Below are 13,960 nucleotides of genomic sequence, written 5' to 3'. Positions count from 1 at the left end.
TGTGTCTGTCTGAATATGTGTATGTCTCAGTATGTCTTTGTCTCTGGATGATATTTTTGAGATTAATTTGTAAATGAGCTCTATTTAATTGGCTTAAAGAAAAGTAAGTGCTTACAAATCAAATAATTCTAAATTAAACAATGAATTCCAGGTTCACGTGAACTGGGAAATATTCAGTATTAAATTAAACCTGGTAACACAGACACATCTTTAGAACCATCAATAAGTATAATACTTCTGTTCTACCTAGGTTTACTAGAGGTCAAATAAGACTGTATTCTGTTACAAACCTGTCAACAAGGCATGTACCTCATTGTGGAAAACACTTTAGGGAAACTAAGATGTGTTTTCAGTAGAAGAAGGAATAGACAAAATACTGAAAAGAGTTATGCATGATAAGGATTTTCTAAAATTGGATTACAATTAGTTGGATAAATGGCTTTTCTTAGGAATGACACAGCCATAGGAAAACTGGTTAGAGCCAACTAGGTCAAAGATGGTAGAGCCGCTTTCACTGGACACTGAGCCTCAGTATATACACCCATCGTGACATACCCACAAGCTAAATGATATACCCGTCAGCACTGACTGAGTCTAACCAAATTGACTAAATGGTCTAAACCCTTTTGATTGATTTTTTTGACAAAACTTCCTAAATCAAATTCTGCTGAAGTTCTTTTGACCTCTGGCTAACTTTGGGATACTTCAGAGGGCCTGTGAAACATCCCAAAGAGAGATATTAAGCTAATTGTGCTTATTTAGTTGGTTAAATTACATGGGAAATATTATCAAATGAGTGATAAATCCTCTCAGGTTATAATGCATGATAAATATTACTAATATAGACATCCTAGAAATTATATGGAATTCCTAACATTCTGATATGTCCTGATATTCTAATGGGAAACCTGATGACTTCACAAAAGGTAACAAAAGGACTGAATGGACCAGTGCATATGCTTATAACTTTAATAGTTTCTATCTGAAAAAAATTACAGACTTGAATCTGTGTTTTCCAGGAGCAGGGAAAACCAGCCCATCAAACTAATTATGACAGTACTTTGGTAAATATACATTTTAAACAAATTAAAACAAGTATATTTTCTATCTGACTCCTCCAGAGGTTGGAAATTCTTAGGTTTCCAGTAACTTTGTCAGATGAGTTAGGAAGATTATTTCACTAACAGGTACAGAAATCTCAAGGAATTTTTGAGAACTTGAAAAGGGAGGAATTCACTCTGTTAGGCAAAATCTGTGATAAGCCTTTGGCATGACTTTCCTAGCCCTGGAAGGTTCTATTTTAAAAGTTCAGTCTGTGACTCTATAAAAGTTTCAGCAAAGCAAAAAGGTCTATTATTAATTATGGTTATATAAAAGAGGAGAGTGAAAAAGTTGGCTTAAAGCTCAACATTCAGAAAACTAAGATCATGGCATCCGGTCCCATCACTTCATGGCAAATAGATGCAGAAACAGTGGCTGACTTTATTTTTTGGGGCCCCAAAATCACTGCAGATGGTGATTGCAGCCATGAAATTAAAAGACACTTACTCCTTGGAAGGAAAGTTATGACCAACCTAGACAGCATATTAAAAAACAGAGACATTACTTTGTCAACAAGGGTCTGTCTAGTCAAGGCTATGGTTTTTCCAGTGGTCATGTATGGATGTGAGAGTTGGACTGTAAAGAAAGCTGAGCACCGAAGAATTGATGCTTTTGAACTGTGGTGTTGGAGAAGACTCTTGAGAGTCCCTTGGACTGCAAGGAGATCCAACCAGTCCATCCTAAAGGAGATCAGTCCTGGGTGTTCATTGGAAGGACTGATGCTGAAGCTGAAACTCCAATAGTTTGGCCACCTGATGTGAAGAGCTGACTCATTTGAAAAGACCCTGATGCTGGGAGGGATTGGGGGCAGAAGGAGAAGGGGACAACAGAGGATGAGATGGTTGGATGGTATCACTGACTCAATGGACATGGGTTTGGGTGGACTCCGGGAGTTGGTGATAGACAGGGAGGCCTGGCATGCTGCAGTTCATGGGGTCGCAAAGAGTCGGACATGACTGAGTGACTGAACTAAACTTAAATCATCAGGCGAAGTTTATTGAGACCAGACCTATATCACAAACAAGTCTTAATTTGCTATATTTGAGGAAAATGACAGTGATTTTAGGGAGAAAAAGATGTTTCAATGAATGTTAAATCCAAGTTTGGTAATGGAGGTCTGTATCTAGTGAGACTCATTTCCTGGATAGTTCTTTAGTGTTATGTGATAATAATGTAAAATTTAATTGAATTCATAAAGAACACCCTAAGTTTGTTTCTGAAGCTTATCTCAGTAATCTAGCTTTGGATGAAGATCAGATGCCTCATGACCTGCAACCAGGACTGGAAAAAGACACAATTTAAGGAAGCTTCTCCAGTCTGGATGGAAGGGCCTTTTTATCCAGTGCTCTTAACTGGCTCATGCACAGTGAAACTGAAGGGAAATTGACTCAGATTCATTCCCACTTCCAAAGGCCTCTACACTGGACTGGTCTATAGAGAAGACAGCTGACCTGATCTCACCTTAAAATGATGCTCAAACAGAGGAGAAACTACCCTACACCAGGAGGAGAAGGCAATGACATGAGAGGTAGGCAGCTTGCCCAAGATGCTGGACCTGATTCGTATGATCATTTATAATGTTTTCTTGACTTCTTAGACCTTTGGATATAAATCAAATGCTTTTCTATCATAGGCCTGATCCTATGCTAGTTTTAGAAATCAATCCAGTTGTTGGGTTTGTGGCCAATTACCTGTGTCTAGTTCAAATTTCTCTACTACAAGGCTCTAACTGGTTGGCCCTGAGAAAATGTACTTAAAAAGAAAAATTATAGTCATATTCAGGTCACTACTGATATTAGGAGATGGGATCCCCTCACCTGGACAATTAATAACCCTGTTCTGGCCCTGGTTGTAAATTTGAGTTTTCTTCTAGTACTCGAATTCCGTCAGAGCAACAGGAAAAGTTTCAGCAAAGGAAAGAATCTCCCACAGTTATGGGATGGATTTATATAAACACCAGGCTATGGTAATTTAAAGTCTCCTCTATGTTGGAAACAATTAAATCATACTAAGGATAATCAGTCTAATAACACTAGGAAACTGGGCTATGTGCCTTATAGACAATGCCAATATATAATTTCCCTGGAAGATAAAGATTTGTACAGAATAGACTAAGTCAGATGACCTGGGATATACTGGGCTACATCTAATGGAAGTTCTCAGCTTAAGTCTTACTTATGACTTTACTAATACTGCTGGCTATGTTATTTGTATTTCACCTGTTTTACAAAATTGCTGTTTCTTACACTGCCAAATGTGTGACTGAGGCCTCTGATAAAATAATATATAGTTCCATAGGAGATCAATGATGGTAGCAGTGTAACTCCAGATATGGGAAGAAACAACAAGAGGGAATGTTCTCCTGGACCAAGAGGCTAGTAAGACAGGTGGTCCAAAGAATTTTGGGTACTGGGTACTGTTTTATGGCCGAGTCCAGTAACAGTACATTGAGTCTTTGCCTGACCTGAGAATGAACATTCTCAGCACTGTGAGATGAAATGGTCATGAAATGAGCCCCCACCCCCCACCCCCTGCCTCAAAATCATGGTCAAGTTTATGACCAAGAAGGGGCCCTGTCAACTGAAAAGTGACACTTGCCATCTACGTCTACAAAGATTAAATCATGGCCACTGCAGCTGCTGACCTTCAACACCGCTGAAAGGAGTTCAGGATTTAAATCAGGAATGAGGCACTCTGTACTCTGGGAAAAACTGGCAGAACAGGCCTTCAGATAGTTAGATCTTTTCAGGAGACGATTTTATGAGTCCCAATTCTTGCATCTTCTCATACCTAGAGAAACACTGACATTGTTAATGGTGACATCTGCTTTGACTATTAAAGAGAATTTTAAATTAAAAGTCAAAATAGAGTAACTATGGTTCAGACATCCAAGGAAGTAACTAGGTGATACTATGGGTGTAATTTCAGACTAGATCTTGTATTGCTAAACACTTGAGTTTTCTGAGTCGTGTCAGGCTTGGATACCACCAGATATTCCCAAAACAATGTCTGCTGGCAGCTAGTAAATGCAACCTTACTTTTTATAAAACTAGGCAACTAGCTACATGGCTACAAGTCTCCCCAAAGTGCCAGGTCCAGACTGAGTTTCAGGACTATTCCCCTGAAAAGAAATGAGATTTATTTTGTCTATTAAAATTCCAGTTGTCACTCATCCAACTACTTCTAATTGGTTCTGTTACACCAAAACGACAGACCAAGAGATTGAGATTTTAATCATACAAGATTTAGATCTAGGACTTGGAACTCAGAAATACTTCCAATTCAGAGTCTATTCTCCATGCTGAGCCAGTCCTATGCCCCATTTTGGCAGGAAGTTATCACGGTCATAGTTGCCCAGTTCCCTGAATTAAACTGTGCAGGACTCTGTGGGACTCTGAGTACAGATCTGTTCTGTGTTCTCCATTTCTTGTCTGTAGGATATAGGCTTCATTCAGCCTCCTTGACCTTCCATGAGTTACAAAAGGCAGATTCAAACAGCTGCTGATCAGGGAAGGGAGGGGATACAGAAACAGAGGAACAATCAAATGGTGGTACAACCTTGAGGCAAGGTCCTGGTTCTTACTCAAGAAACATGCATAACAATATCTTTGAGTCCTTCTGCAGAACTGGGGCCCCCACCCAGGTGGAGGATGGTAACTTCAGGCTGAGCACAAGATTCCTGGGGCACAGCTCTGTCGCTTCACCAACAACCAGTCAGTTGAAACTCACACACCCTGCAGCCCTCACCCCAAATGTTTCCTTCTGTTTCTGGGGCCCAGGGATGACCATCTTTTTAGGCCTCCTGTTTGGCCATGTCTATTTCATCTCTGACAGGGGCCAACACTTGCAAGCTAAACTGCTGTTCTTACAAGGGTGAATGCTGGTCTCAGGCACAGAATACCTCAATTTAGATAAGGTAGAGAGAGACTTCTCTCTGCTAGGCAGGCCTATGCCCAAGCACAGCAGGAAGAAATTACAGAAGAAAGAGACCTCTGCCCCAATTCCCAAGAAGTATCTTTAGCATGAAGTCTCTCGGGGGGAGTTGTTAGGGGAAACACACTGACTGAAGTCACCCACCTTGGCCAGGCACTATAGTTACTATTTGCATGAGTGTTTTACAACAGGAGGTCCTGGTAAGGAACATGGAACTAATAAGCCACCCCCAACCGGAAGTGTTCAGTAAAGGTCGAAAGGTGACACCACGTGTCCAATCACCTCCCAGAATCCTTCTCGCTGGCATCCATCTTGGCTGAGTAACACATGTGCCACCAGGAAGGACTCTGAATCAGAACAATTGGCCAAAGACAACCCAGAAATTAATCCCATCACCATAAAACCCGAGACAGCAAGCCACGTGGCAAAGCATTCACCTGGGCTCCCTCACCCCGCTGCTCTCTGCCAGGGTGCCCCTTTCCAATAAAATCCCTTGCTTGGTCAGCACATGTGTCTCCTTGGACAATTCATTTCTGAGTGTTAGGCAAGAGCTCACTTTTGGGCCCTGGAAGGCGTCCCCCTTCCTGCAACAGAAGGATTGACACTGAAGTTGAAGTTCCAATACTTTGGCCACCTGATGCGAAGAGCCAACTCATTGGCAAAGACCCTGGTGCTGGGAAAGATTGAGGGCAGAAGGAGAAGGGGAAAACAGAGGATGAGATGGTTGGATGGCATCACCAACTCAATGGACATGAGTTTGAGCAAAGTCTGGGAAATAGTGAAGGACAGGGAAGCCTGGCGTGCTGCAGCTATGGGGTCGCAAAGAGTCAGACCCAACTTAGCAACTGAATAACAACAAAAAAGACAATAAAGAGACAGTTCATTCAATTTATCTTAGGAAAGCATTTGCTGTCTCTTGCATCACAATCTGCTTGAAAATGAATATAGGGAAAGAGAAGACATTGGGAAACGTTCATTTAGGTACTCAACAAATCTTTACTGAGCATCGACTATGCACCAAGCCTGCACTAAGCTCCCGGGGTACGTGAAGGACTGAGCTGTGTGCTCCACATTCATGCTACAGCCTTAATATTCAACATGTCAGAATGTGACTCTGGAGACAAGACTTTTAAAGAGGTAAATGAGGTTAAATGAGGTCATTAGGGTGGGCCCTGATCCAATCTGAGTGCTTCCTTAAAAGAAGAGGAAATTTGGACACACAAAGAGACACCAGGAACATGCACACAAGGGGGGAAGATCATGTGAGGGCACAGCAAGAAGATACCATCTGCAAGTCAAGGAGAGAGGCCCCCCAAACCAGCCCTGCCAACACCTTGATCTTGGACTTCCAGCCTCCATCTGTGAGAAGGTTCTGTTGTTCAAGCCACCCAGTTTGTGGTACTTTTGGAGAAGGAAATGGCAACCCACTCCAGTACTCTTACCTGGAAAATCCCATGGATGGAGGAGTCTGGTAGCCTACAGTCCATGGGGTCGCAAAGAGTTGGACACAACTGAGCTGACTAATACAGGTGGGAGGTGAATAGAGGTTACAGGATCAAGAGGAAGCTGGCCCTGGATACCCAGGATATAGGGTACCTAAACCCAGGATATAGGGTGGGGTGATGACCAAGCCTGTGGGCCCATAAACAGAGCACAGAGGGAGAAAAGACATGATTCCAGGAAATAACCAAGAGAATCAAAGAATAAACTCAACTTCTAAACTGTCAATACCACTACTACCTCTAGAAACTGGATCCAACCTGGGCTTGGTCAGACTGAAAAATGCCATCTGAATCTGGAACTGTCCCCTTGCTGACATAAGTCTCCCAGTCAAGGGGTTTGAGGTCCTCTTGCCTTCCAGGTGTAAACCATCCCCAAGCAAATACTGTAAAAAGTGCTAACAGTTTCTGTCCACCCCCAGCCTTGAACCTTCTCATGGTGGTGCCAGTAAACAAGTTGATCTGAATGATCAATAATCTGACTGACCCCAGAACATAGAGCACAAGTTCAATAAAATGAAAATCATGAATAAAATACGAGAGCTAGGGAGTACATCCTCAAGAATATTACATACTAGGAGAATATTGGCAATTGAATATTGGGAATTCCAAAAAAGGAGAGAAAAATAATATGGATAAACAGACTTGAAAAACAATTAGAAGAAAACAACTAAATAAAGACCAACTTTTGGACCAGAAGGTAAGTAAACTCTAAGTACCAACTAAGAAAGATAAATAAAAATCACTTGAAAAGCAAAAAGAAAAAAACAAAAAAAGAAAGAATCACACCTGGACAAAACCTGGTAAATTCCCAAACTCCAACTACTAGAGAACAAAAATAAATTATTAACATAAGGGATGTTATGATGCTGAAGCTGAAATTCCAATACTTTGGCCACCTGATGCGAAGAGCTGACTCACTAGAAAAAACCCTGATGCTGGGAAAGATTGAGGACAGGGGGACAAGGGATGAGATGGTTGGATGGCATCACCAACTCAATGGACATGAGCTTGAGCAAATTCTGGGAGACAGTGAAGGACAGGGATGCCCGGCATGCTGCAGTCAATGGGCTCCCAAAGAGTCAGAAATGACTTAGTGACTAAATACATAGGGAAGGGAATTTGAATGGTACTGGATCACCCTGGAAGCAGTTGGAGCCCCAGATAGCTTTTGAGAGATAAGACTGATCCAGGATCCCTCTGCTGGCTAATATCACACACACAGGAAGCCAAGAAAAGAGACTTTGGCACTTTGCAAGGACTTAACAAATTTCTACCCATGTCCCATTTTTTAAGAAAAGATTACGAGGACTCAGGATTAGGAAAAATCAAATTATCAAAAAAGATACACAGGTGAGCTTCTAATTACCAATGAGGATGGGGGCAAAATGGGCAGAAGAGCTAAAGAGAAAAGAAACAAAAAATCTTGACTCATCCAGGAAAAATAAGGAAAGTAAAAATACACAAGGAGCTTTAACATATGGTTTAAAAAAACAAAGAGAAAGAGGTAAGATGAAAAATAAGACCAAAGATATCAGACATCTTAATAAATGTGACTAAATCCTCCACTAAATGAAAAATATTCTGAAATAGTTTTTAAAAATAATTTTATTTACCTATTTACCATTATTTTTTGGCTTACTGAGGCTTTGCTGCTGTGTGAGCTTTTCTTTCCTTGCAGCTCCCAGGCCCCAGAGCACAGGTGGTGCTCAGGTTTTAGTCGCTCTGCAGCATGTGGGATTTTCCTGGATCAGGGATTGAACCTGTGTCTCCTGCATTGGCAGGCAGATTCTTCACCACTGAGCCACCGGAGAAGCCCTGAAATAGTTTCAAAGCACTATTTGTCACATGCTCTTTATGAGAAACAGCCAAACAAAATTACAAAGAAAACTTGAAAAGAAAGAGATGGGAAAATATACCAGTCAAGAGTAAACAAAAGATAGAGACAACCTGAAGATCAGATAAAGTGGAATTTAAGACCAACAGCTTTAAATAGGACAAAAAGCAATGTTTTATAATGATAATAGGTATAACTCAGAACGTTATAAGCCATTATATATTCTTTATGACATTATTTCTAAATATATAGGGCAAAACTTTCCCAAAATTTAAAAAAAAGAAAAGGATGAATCCACAGTCCTAGTAGGATATTTTAATGGCTTTCTTCAAAATTACCAGATCAAGTTGTCAAAGTGAAGACGTGGAGACACTGAGTAACCAATAAGCTGCATGTCATCTGCAGAGAAGTTCAGACTAAGTTTAGAAAAATTCTTTTCAAGCACTTATAAATGATTTGAGAAAAACGGACTGATGAGTGTATTAATTCAGGCTGCTGTAACAGAATAGGACAGACTGGGCAGCTTAAACAACAAGCATTCATTTCTCACTGCTCTGGAGGCTGAAGTCCAAGATCAGAGGGCCAGATGGTCAGGCTCTTGGTAAGAGCTGATTTCTCATTGTAGGAGGGAGAGAAAGAGGCCAGGGGCTGTGTGCAGGAAGGAATAGAGAGGGAAGCCTTTTGTCTCTTATAAAGGCACTAACGCTGTTCATGAAGGCTCCATCCTCATGACCTAATCACCTCCCAAAGCCATCCCCCATCCCTGCCAATTAACAGCATCAGACTGAAGATGAGGGCTTCAACATATGAACTTTGGGGGGACACAGACATTCAGTCCATAACAATTAGGCCACAAAGGAAAAGGCAAAAATAGACAAAAATATCCTGTTCAGTGTGGAAGACTGAGGTGATAAGAAAGGATGACCTACTCCAAATGGATGGAAATACAACTGTATTTTGTTACATAGCTGAGCTCAAAACCGAACAGAGACCAGAACAAAAGCGGGGTGACATAAAGCAGTGAGCAGTGGCTAAAATAATAAAAGCAGCCCAAGGCCTCACAGAGTCAAACACGGGTCTGGACATCTGGACTGGGATTGGGGGGCCATGCTGGAGGGTCAGGCGAGGTGGGGAGCCAGAGGAGTTACCAAGAGTGATTTGTCTCCAGAGACTAAACTATTAATAGAAGAACTCTCTACCCATGGATCCAGGAAGCTTATCTCAGGCCCAGACCAAGCCATGGATGGAAAAAGAACAACCCATGAGTAAGTGGAATAAATGAATATATGACAAAGTTTCCTCCCATCTATGAGATCAGAACTGCCCCCGCACTCATTATTGGGGTGCAGGAGCAAGACTACCTCCTGGTGCCTGAATCTTTTACCTAATTATCAACTTCAATAGTATGTATCAGAGCTACAGAAACTGCATGTGTCTGTGTGTCCTGCTTCTTCACCCGAGGGCACAGTTGTTGGAGCGGGTGAACCCACGCTGTAACTGGTTCTCCTCATTATGACCTCTAGCCCTGCTCTGCCAGCTGCAGGCATCAAACGATGCCACCACTCCTGCCACTTCTGTGCTCAGCATCTCACATTTCGGAAACTCTCAGGAGGCAGGGCTTTGGGGACAGAAAAGCTGGGGGCTGCAGAAAATATTCTTTGAACCTCAGTTTCCTCATTTTAAAATGGGAATGATAAGAGCAATTTTCAAAGATTAGCATGAGAATCAAATGAGATGTAGAATAATAACTATAATAAACAAATGAATGCTATCATTATTATTATGTAGATATAAATAGGTTCCTTGATTTGAAGTAAAAATTGCCCCCGATGATTTATTTTTGGTTTACATAGCTTGTTAAAATTCTTTTTTACTGCCAAATTTTATTCTATTGTAAGGATGTATCACATGATATTTATTCATTCATCAGTTGAAGGACATTTGGGTTGTTTCTACTTTTTGGTTTTTATGACTAATGCTGCTATGAACATTTGTATACAAGTTTCTGTGTGGACATAAGTTTTTCAGTTCTCTTGGGTAGATTCCTACAAATAGGGTTGCTGAGTTATATGTATGTATGTATACTGTATGGGGTTCCCTCATAGCTCAGTTGGTAAAGAATCCACCTGCAATGCAGGAGACCCCAGTTCAATTCCTGGGTCTGGAAGATCCCCTGGAGAAGGGATAGGCTACCCACTCCAGCATTCTTGGGCTTCCCTTGTGGCTCAGCTGGTAGAGAATCCACCAGCAATGTAAGAGACCTGGGTTTGATCCCTGGGTTGGGAAGATCCTCTGGAGAAGGGAAAGGCTACCCACTCCAGTATTGTAGCCTGGAGAATGCTATGGACTATGGCTAATTTTTGAGGAACTGCCAGACTCTTTATCAAAGCAGCTGCAGCAGCTTAAATTCCCACCAGCAGTGTATGAGGGTTCCAATTTCTCCATGTCAGTAGGACACTTTTTAAAGTAACCAAGGTGCAGCTGAACTACAGAAAAATGGGATATTCAGCCTCCCCAACTCTTTCCTGGAGAGCATCAGAAGTTGGTAAGGATCTGCTTCCCTTTTATTTGTATAAATTGAAGCAGAAACAGTAAAGTTCGATCAAAGTCTTCCTCCTAAATGGTGCAGATTCCAGGCAAGGCAAGCACCCTCCTCTGTGATTCCATTTTCTCTTCCAGAAATGCAGACAGAGGCAGAAGCAGCTCATTAAAGTACCTGTTTAGTCCAACACAGTAGAAAATATGGTAAGAAAACAGTAGAAAACAGTAAGAAATATAGGTTCAAACCTAAGATGAGAACATGTAACAAGGCTTCCTGTGACATACAGCCAGATCTTCTGCAAGTCTGCTTGAGCAATGAAGGAAGCTTCTTGATTCCAAGGAGAGAGGTTTTTCTTACTCCCTTTCTAGGACTAAGAAAGCAATCACCAGGGAAGTAAGCTGGAGAGCCAAGGTGGTTATAACCAAAGGGTGGTAGCAAAATACCTATTTAAGTAATGTCTTCAACTGGCTTCACTAGAAAGAAAAGCAAAAGGAATAGCAAGTCCAGACTTCTCTTAGCCAAAAAAAAAAAAAAAAAAATACCCTTTCATGCTCTAAACACTGTGGATCCTTGGAGACTATCATCAACCAAGGAAGAAATGGACTTTGTATGTGATGCATGGGGTTGGCCATACTTTGAAACTTATCTTCACTTGCATTGGATTGAAAGGGTTCATACAGAGAATTCTTTTGAGTGTAAAATGTAATCCTGTTGGTCACAGGCAAAAAACCATCACGGTACAGAATGATTAATCGGATGCTTCACTTTTTTTCCGCAATCAACTGCAGGAGGGGAAAAAAAAAGACACAATGGAGTATTCTTTGATGCGTTTCTTCCCCTGTGCAATTCAAAACACAAGGTAGTAGAGTAATAAAATTACAGACACCATAATGGAAAAACACATTTCACTATCACAAAGCTGTATTATTCCATCCAAGAAGGAAAACAGGGGGGTAGAGAGCATGTGCCTCTCCCTTTCAAAACCTAACCGTAATCAAAAGCAAACAGGTTCAAAAACACAACAGAGATAAAACTAGAATTTGCAGCTGTGAAGAGGGATGCCCCTGGGGGTGAAAGTGCCCCTGCACAACGGGTGTGCAGAAGCGTGGCGTTTTGTTTTATTCAGGACATGACTATGAGGGGCTCGGACCCCAAACATTCCGCAGTTGGGACCCACCGTGTGACATGGCATCTGAGCCCTGGACTGGGGTCAGGGGAGCAGCCCCATCATGGGGGGTGGCGGGGGAGGGCGTGGGGTCACTGCATCCTGTGACACCCAGCCCTGCAGGTCCAAAGGAACTGTGTGTTACCTTCGAAGGCCTGAAAGCGCGGGTCAGTGTCAACTTGCGAGAGGGAGGAGGCTGCTTTCTTTTTTTTTTTTTCTTTCTCTTTGTTTATTTTTAAATTTATTTATTTTAGTTGGAGGATTACTCTACAATATTATGATGATTTTTGCCATACATGTGTGTCCTCTCTCCTGACCCCCCTCCCACCTCCCTCCCCGCCCATTCCTCCAGGCTGTCACAGAGCACCTCCTTTGGTTCCCTGCATCGTACATCAAACTCCCACTCAGAGAGGCCTCAGCTCAGTCCAGTTGTTCAGTCCTGTCTGACTCTTTGCGACTCCATGGACTGCAGCACACTGGGCCTCCCTGTCCATCACCAACTCCCAGAGTTTACTCAAACTCATGTCCATTGAGTCGATGATGCCATCCAGCCATCTCATACTCTGTCGTTCCCTTATCCTCCCACCTTCAATCTTTCCCAGCATCAGGGTCTTTTCAAATGAGTCAGTTCTTCGCATCAGATGATCAAAATATTGGAGTTTCAGCTTCAACATCAGTCCTTCCAATGAACACCCAGGACTGATCTCCTTTAGGATGGACTGGTTGGATCTCCTTGCAGTCCAAGGGACTCTCAAGAGTATTCTCCAACACCACAGTTCAAAAGCATCAATTCTTCGGTGCTCAGCTTTCTTCACAGTCCAACTCTCACATCCATACATACCACTGGAAAAACCATAGCCTTGACTAGACAGACCTTTGTTGACAAAGTAATGTCTCTGCTTTTTAATATGCTATCTAGGTTGGCCATACCTTTTCTTCCAAGGAGCAAGTGTCTTTTAATTTCATGGCTGCAATCACCATCTGCAGTGAATTTGGAGCCCAAGAAAATAGAAAGGCCTAGTAAGTGAAAATGAACGTGTTAATAGCTCAGTCCCGTCCACTCTTTTGTGACTCCATGGACTATAGCCCGCCAGGCTCCTCTGTCCATGGAGTCCTCCAGGCACGAATCCTGGAGTGGGTAACCACTCCCTTCTCCAGGGATCTTCCCGATCCAGGGATGGAACCCAGGTCTCCTGCATTGCAGGCGGACTCTTTACTGTCTGAGCCACAGGGAAGTGCGCTGGCTGTTTGCTGAGAGAGGCCTAGAAGGAGATGTCACCGCCATGCAAGGCCGGCTTTAGGTCTACCGTGTCTGTGCCTCGGGGCAGGGCGGGCAGGGACCTTCCTCGGACACCCTGCCCCTTGGGTCACCTGCATAATTTGTACGATGCTTAAGCCTCTCAGGGCTAACCTCCTTCCCTCCTGCCTTCACCCCGGAAGCTGTTGGCACAGTCTGAGTTGTTGGCTCCTCGGCTCACCTGTTCTCACCTGGAGTCACCTGTTCCTCGATCGCTCCCCTACAGAGCTCTGCCACGACCCTGCCCCAACGCTGGCCCCACTCTGTTTAAAGGGGCCTCTCCTTCACACCCCCACGGAAGTCACTCTCTGGCCATGACCGAGGCCTGGCCCTCTTCCAGGTAGCCCGGTCCCCTACAGCATCCCAGGACCAGTGCTCCTGTCACCACTGCCAGCCTCTGTCACCATCAGGAAGGAGCCATCACAGGCAGCTTCCTTGGTTCCCGGCCACCCTCTGCCTTAAGCCCTCGACCCAGTGAGCGTCCCCCACCTTCTCCCACACTCACATCAGGACCTTAACCTCCCCTGAGCCCCTCTGCCTCTGAAATCGTATTCTCCAGTTTGGCCTCTGCATCCACCAAAGTTCT

Source organism: Odocoileus virginianus, chromosome 25 (genome assembly GCF_023699985.2).
Source record: "Odocoileus virginianus isolate 20LAN1187 ecotype Illinois chromosome 25, Ovbor_1.2, whole genome shotgun sequence".
NCBI lineage: Eukaryota > Metazoa > Chordata > Mammalia > Artiodactyla > Cervidae > Odocoileus > Odocoileus virginianus.
This window is presented reverse-complemented; position numbering follows the sequence as displayed.